This window comes from Corylus avellana, chromosome 1, assembly GCF_965113065.1.
Source record: "Corylus avellana chromosome 1, dhCorAvel1.hap1.2, whole genome shotgun sequence".
Taxonomy (NCBI): domain Eukaryota; kingdom Viridiplantae; phylum Streptophyta; class Magnoliopsida; order Fagales; family Betulaceae; genus Corylus; species Corylus avellana.
Window position 1 is genome coordinate 37,885,702 of NC_142490.1, and position 6,795 is coordinate 37,892,496.

Genomic DNA, 6,795 nt, shown 5'->3' on the forward strand with positions numbered 1-6,795 from the left:
GTCTTGTTATTTTGTGCTATTTTACTTCCTCTTTGTGTTTTATGTGTTTTTGTAGGTCATGGAAGAAAAGGAAGCAATTCTAGAAAATTTGAGCATAAAAGGCAAATTTGGGAAAAGGCTGGAGCGTGCGATCAAGCGCACAAGACCAAGGCTCGAGTGCATCAGCGCTCCAGTGCCCAAGCCAAGGAGCAAGCTCAGAATGCGCCCGCGCGCACAGGAAAAAGACTCGAATGCATCTGCGATCGAGCACTAGCTTGCGCTCGAGTGCACAAACCTAGGATCGAGTGCACTCGTGCGGCCCTAATACAGTGAGACTCCTTTTCCATATCAAATTAGGTTTTCCTAGTCCTACTTGAACTAGGACTTAAACCTACGAGTTTACTAGGGTTTCTAAGACTTACAGGATTTTTCTAACCTATAAATAGACATCTAGGCCACTAGAAAAATGGACCATTGAAGTGACAATTTTAGAGAGGAGAATTTGGAGGCTACTTCTTGGAGTCGTTTTTGGTTATTTCTTTTTCCTTTATTTTAATTATGTCTAACTACCTCTTTAGTTAGGGGATAGATTGAGGCCCTAATCATGTCTTTTTAGGATTTCAATATTTGCACCTTTGCTACAATCATATTTTGGTATATTTAAATTGATTATTTTCTGGCTAATTGAATTCCTCATATGGATGTGCCTGATCAACATATGCATGTGGTATGGATTTGTTATTTAAGTCAATTTGGATGATCGAGTCCGAAGCTTAATATAGTAACAAAAGAACCCCATCACAATAATCAACATGGAAAACTAGGAGTAGACACCCATACCCTAGGCTTCATATGTTTGTCGATTTTCATAGATTTATGCTTTTTTAAAGAACAACTTAGTAGACACCCATGCTAAATCCTTTGAGAAATAAAAGAATTAGAGTAGACACCCATGCCTAGCTTAGGGAGATCCATACCTTAAGGAGTATATACCCATGCCTGTAGGTTGACAAGCATTAAATATACCTGTATGATTGGTACATTGGCATATTGTTATCTTAATTAGTCTGATTAGTGGTGGATGTCGAATCCCTAAAACTTTCATTTATCTTTATCTCTTTTCATTATATCAATTTCGTGACAAATTTGGTATTTTAATATGGAAAAACTGTTGTAAACAAAATCAATAATCCTTGGAGAATGATCTTGTATTTGCACCCTATGCTATCATTTTGAACTTGTGCACTTGCGAGTAAAACGTACATCTATTCGCTTATTAATTTAGGTGGATATTTGCACAACAAGTTTTTTGCGCCGTTGCCAGGGATTCTTTAATTTTGTTTAGAATTTTTTTCCCTGGTTTATTTTATTTTGTTTTAGTTTTTTATTTTTTATTTATTTATTTTTTTCTATTTTCTGGTTTTCCGTACTTCTTGTGCTATCTACAGAGTGCACTTGAGCGCCTATTCCAAGGCGATCAAGCGCACCAGCTAGTGCGATCGATTGCACATCTAGACAGCAGCACTGAAACTATTTTAATTACGGATATGATTTTTTTTCTTTTCATGCTGGGTCATTTGAGTCTGCATCTTTGTAAGTTTTTATTTTCCTTTTGATTTTAACTTTTTTTTGTTATTTTATTTTTGTTTTCACACATATGGAGAAACATTCCAACACTCTTATGGGCATATATACACATCGTTCAATTGATTGGGGAACGATGACTATTTTGATTCCTATTACTCGGCCTGGAGCCAACAGTCTAATCTCCAATGGCAAGCTCAAGCTCCTGAAGATTATGCTCCAAAATTTCATGAACTGCACCATCAATCATATCCGCAGTTCTATGGTCAATCATATTCCTATCTTAGCCACAGTAGGGCCAATATGCAACTGCTGCAATACATTGCCAAGATAGAAGCTCAAGAGAAGGCATCTCCCATTTATTGGTCCCAAGAATACGAAGAGGAGCCATCTCCCATTGATTGGCCTCAACAATACCAAGAAGAGCGACCTCCTTCAATGAGTTATGACTTTTTAGCTCTTCTCAACGAATTTAAAAGCCACGCAGAAGAAAATAAGTGAGTGATGCAATCCATCTGCAAGATAGATGATCTTCTCAATAAAAAAGAAGAAGAGTTTTAAAGTCAGTCGGTGGCCAATCCTAATGGACACTACATGGAGGATGAGTGTACGTACTTTTATAAGCAATCTATCACCACATTAAGGAGTGAAGAAGCGTTCGAAAGTCAAGAGGAATAGGGGAAGGAGGAGCAGATTGAGGTTCCACATGACGTACATCAGGAAAAAGGCAAGGAAAGAAGCATTGAGGTTTCTTCAGCATCAACTCCTATTTCCGAATTACCAATGGGCTAGGAGAGTAGTCTGTTAGGGCTATTAAATGAGCGAATTGAGGACCTCAAAATAGATAAATTCCCTAAGTATTCTCCTCATATTATTCTAGTTCATGATTCCTTTCCGGATGAAAAACTGTTTGAGAAGACTCAAAGTGGTCCACCACGATCTATGGACAATTAGAATTACCTTTTAGTAGGTAAAATTCATTCTCTTTGGTCCAAGAGAAGAAAAGATTGGTGCTTCAAATTTAAACTTAAAGGTCAGAAAGCACTAAGCGCTTCAATGATGAAGATTCCGTTGGCTTGGCGGATCCCATATATTTTGACTAAATGAGTTAGCTTCATAGGTTCGAGCGCAGGCACTATGCACTCGAGACCTCCATCAGGCCAGGGCCCATGATCTCCATCTAGGTTTGTCCTTTCTATTGTTGTTCCATATTCATTCTTTGATTATATGTTTACAGCAATGTGTTGCACTTGACTGGTATTTAGTTGGAGTATCATTTAATTGTTTTAATTTTGTTTTACTGTTAATTTTAAATTTGTTTTATGTTTTCCTTTAATTTTCTCACTTGCACGAGTGTGATCGAGCACACATAGTTGTGCGCTCGAGCGCATTCCCGCCTGTGTGCCTCTGTGTGCATGAACACATCCACGCACACATACACCCTCTGCACGAGTGCAATCGAGCGCGCTCTACCAGAGGCTCATGTGACCTATTTTTTGGTTACAACTCCCCTTCTCCCATCACTTCTCCCATGCACCGTGACACCCTAACCCCTCTTCTCTACATTTACAGTCACTGCCACACCACCATACACACTGCCACGCCACCCATGTCACCTACCTCTGCATTGCTACACACCGCCGCACATCATCCACCTCCACCACCGTATTTGTTTTCCTTTTTGTTTGTTTGTTTGTTTGTTTGTTTGTTTTTTTTTTTTTTTCCATTTTCTTCCCGTTCCCCATATTTACATCTCTATCCCAAATTACTTTTTTTTTTTTTGACATGCACAACTTGTAGCTACAGATTGTGCTTTGTCTTCTGTGTTGGATTTCCTCTCTTTACAGGAGATTGGGCTTTAATTTGCAGTGATATTGCATCCTTACTTCTTGAAGCTACACGCCAAGTGTTTGACGAAAGTCTTGAACCAACTTGCAAGATGCCAAGAAATCAAGCTTCCTTGTCACAGACATCCAGAGCCTGTGTCAAGCCACCCTGGCCCACTTTTGAGTAGAGGGAACTCATTCTGGAGACTACATTTGCAATCCGAGATGACTTCAAGAATTTTGAAGCTACTAGATGGGCGGTCGAAGAGCTCAAATGCCGTGGTTTGAAGAGGTTATTCAAGCCAGTCACCTCAACTGCCTACAAGAGCCTGATCACACAATTTTATGAGCACCTCCCTTTCGACTGCAACAAGTGAGGCGTCATGTCCTCATCTCCATTAAAGGCGACACCATTGATGTGACTTCTGCAGACATCGCCGCTGCTCTGAAGTGCAATAAAGAGTACCCTCCAGAGGAAGATCAGTTTGAAAAGGAACCCCCATGCTCACTATTGCAGATATTATTGAAGACATGTTGGAATAATCAACATGGAAAACCGGGAGTAGAAACCTATACCCTAGGCTTCATGTGTTTGTTGATTTCCATAGATTTATGCTTTCTTAAAGAACAACATAGTAGACACCCATGCTAAATGCCTTGAGAAAGAAAATAATTCGAGTAGACACACATGCCTAATTCGTTGTTTAGGGAGATCCATAGCTTAAGGAGTATACACCCATGCCCTTAGGTTGACAAACATTAAATATACAAGTTTGATTGGCGCATTGGCGTATTGTTATCTTAGTTAGTCTGATTAGGGGTGGATGTCGAATCCCTATCACTTTCATTTATCTTTATCTCTTTTCATTATATCAATTTAGTGACAAATTTGGTATTTTAATATGGAAAAACTGTTTTAAACAAAATCAACAATCCTCGTGGGAATGATCTCGTACTTGCACCCTATACTATCGTTTTGATCTTGTGCACTTGCGAGTAAAACGTACATTTATTCGCCTATTAATTTAGTTGGATATTTGTACAACAATTTATGTCATGGCTAGCTTAGTTTCGTAACCTTTTTTACTCGAGTTAGTAAGACCTTAGGGGTGTCTTTACACTTAATGCCCTAAAACCATCTGGTTTTGGAGTCGTTGGCTTAACACTTGTTACATGGGTCAATTAGAAAGCTTAAGGGAACTAAGCATTGCAAAGCCTGTTTTTATGTTTTGTTTTTATTTTTAGTTTTGAATTGCTAAGAGACTAGCAATATGTAAGTTTGGGGGTGTGATAAGTTCTAAAATATACATATTTTAGCCCCTTAATTTACATTTATTAGGCTCTTAGTTTTGTTACTATTTGATATTTGGTTTTGTTTTTGTGTTTTCTTATGTTTTTAGGGTTTTTTTTGAAGAAAAGCAAGTGTTTCCTGCAAGTTTCAGACTTAAAAGACAAATTGGGAAAAAGCTGGAAGCCATAGGATCGATCACAGCCCAAGCAAGGCTCGAGTGCAAGACAGCCAGGATCGAGCGCACCTGCCCTCAATCACATATCAAGTCAGGCACAAACGCAAGATGCGCTCGAGCGCCCAACACAAAGGATCGATCGCAGGCATGCGCACGTACATCGCATGGAAGAAGGATTTATCTTTTTGTTTTTATTTTTAGTTCTGTATTGCTAATAGACTAGCAATATGTAAGTTTGGAGGTATGATAAGTGCTAAAATATACATATTTTAGCCTTTTAATTTACATATATTAGGCTCTTAGTTGTGTTATTATTTGGTGTTTTGCTTTTTTATGTGTTTTCTTATGTTTTTAGGGTTTTTGAAGAAAAGCAAGTGTTTCCGGCAAGTTTCTTGCTTAAAAGACAAATTGAGAAAAAGTTGAAAGCCATAGGATCAATTGCAACCCAAGCTAGGCTCGAGCGCAACTGTGCTCAAGCGTAAGACAGCCAGAATCGAGTGCACCAGCGCTCGATCACATATCAAGCCAGGCACGAGCGCAGGATGCGCTCGATTGCCTAACCCAAAGGATCGATCGCAGGTGTACGATCGAGCGGACACCTCCTGCGATAGAGCGTACTCGTGCGCCTAAATACTGCAGAATCCCTTTTTCCACATCAGAGTGGGCTTTCAATCTTCTAATCCAACTAGGAGTCTGACCTACAATTTTATTAGGACTTCTAGGGTTCTCTTATCCCTATAAATAGACCCTTTATTCATCAAAATAAGGGGAGGAGAAGCAAACACAAGCTCGAGATAAAGGATTGAAGGCTAGATCAAGAAGGTTTTTGGGTTTTTCTTCTCTTCCTTTTCATTTTTGTTATGTAGTTAGTATTTTAATTAGGGCTAGATTGAAGCCCTAATCATGTCTCTATAAGATTACAATATTGGCGCTTCTGCTGCAATTATCTTTTGGATGTTTAACTTGATTAATTCATGTTTGATCGAATTCTTCATATGTATGTGTGTTGGATTTGTGTTATTTAAGTCAATTTGGATGACCGAGTCCTCAGCTTAATAAAGTGACAGAAGAACCCCATCACAGGTTCTTGGTTTAATCAACATAGGGGAGCAGGAGTAGATATCATGCCCTAGGCTTCATGTGGTTGTTGATTTCCATAGATTTATGCTTTCCTTTGGGAAGAAAAGAATTAGAGTAGATACCATGCCTAGTTCGTTGTTTAGGGAAATCAATAAATTAAGGAGTAGATACCAAGCCCTTAGGTTGGCAAACATTGAGTATCTAGATATAATTGGAATACTAGCATAATGTTAATCTTATTTGAGTATGGTTAGAGGTGGATTTCAAAACCTTAATCCTTTTTAGATTAGTAAATCTTTTAGTTTTATTTCATTAATTCATTAATTCTAAGCATAATTTACCAATCCTCATTGGAATGATCTTGTATTTGCATGCTCTACTATCGTTTTTATCTTGTGCACTTGCGAGTAAAACGTACCAAATATTGTTTATTAATTTAGGTGGTATTTGGCACAACATGTCCCGATACATTAAACGTATGTGCTGACAATTTCAAACTATATGCACCACGGGAGGCAAGGTATCCAAGCTTGTCATCGATCCAAGGAGTTATGCGAATGCAGTCTCAGGGGAAGCGGTTCAAAAGTTGGTACTCAAAACCAAGAAGCATCCAATTCCCTATCGGGTGGAATGGCTCACAAGTGGAAATGAGGTAAATGTTTCTAAACATCGTTTCGTGTCCTTTTCCATTAGAGCTAAATATGTGGATCATGTGTGTTGTGACGTGGTCGATATGGATACGTGTCACCTATTGTTGAGAAAGCCATGGAAGCGTGAGAAGGCTGCTGTCCATGATGGAACAAAGAATACATATAGCCTCATGGTTGACAAAGTCAAATTGACATTGCTACCTAACCAAG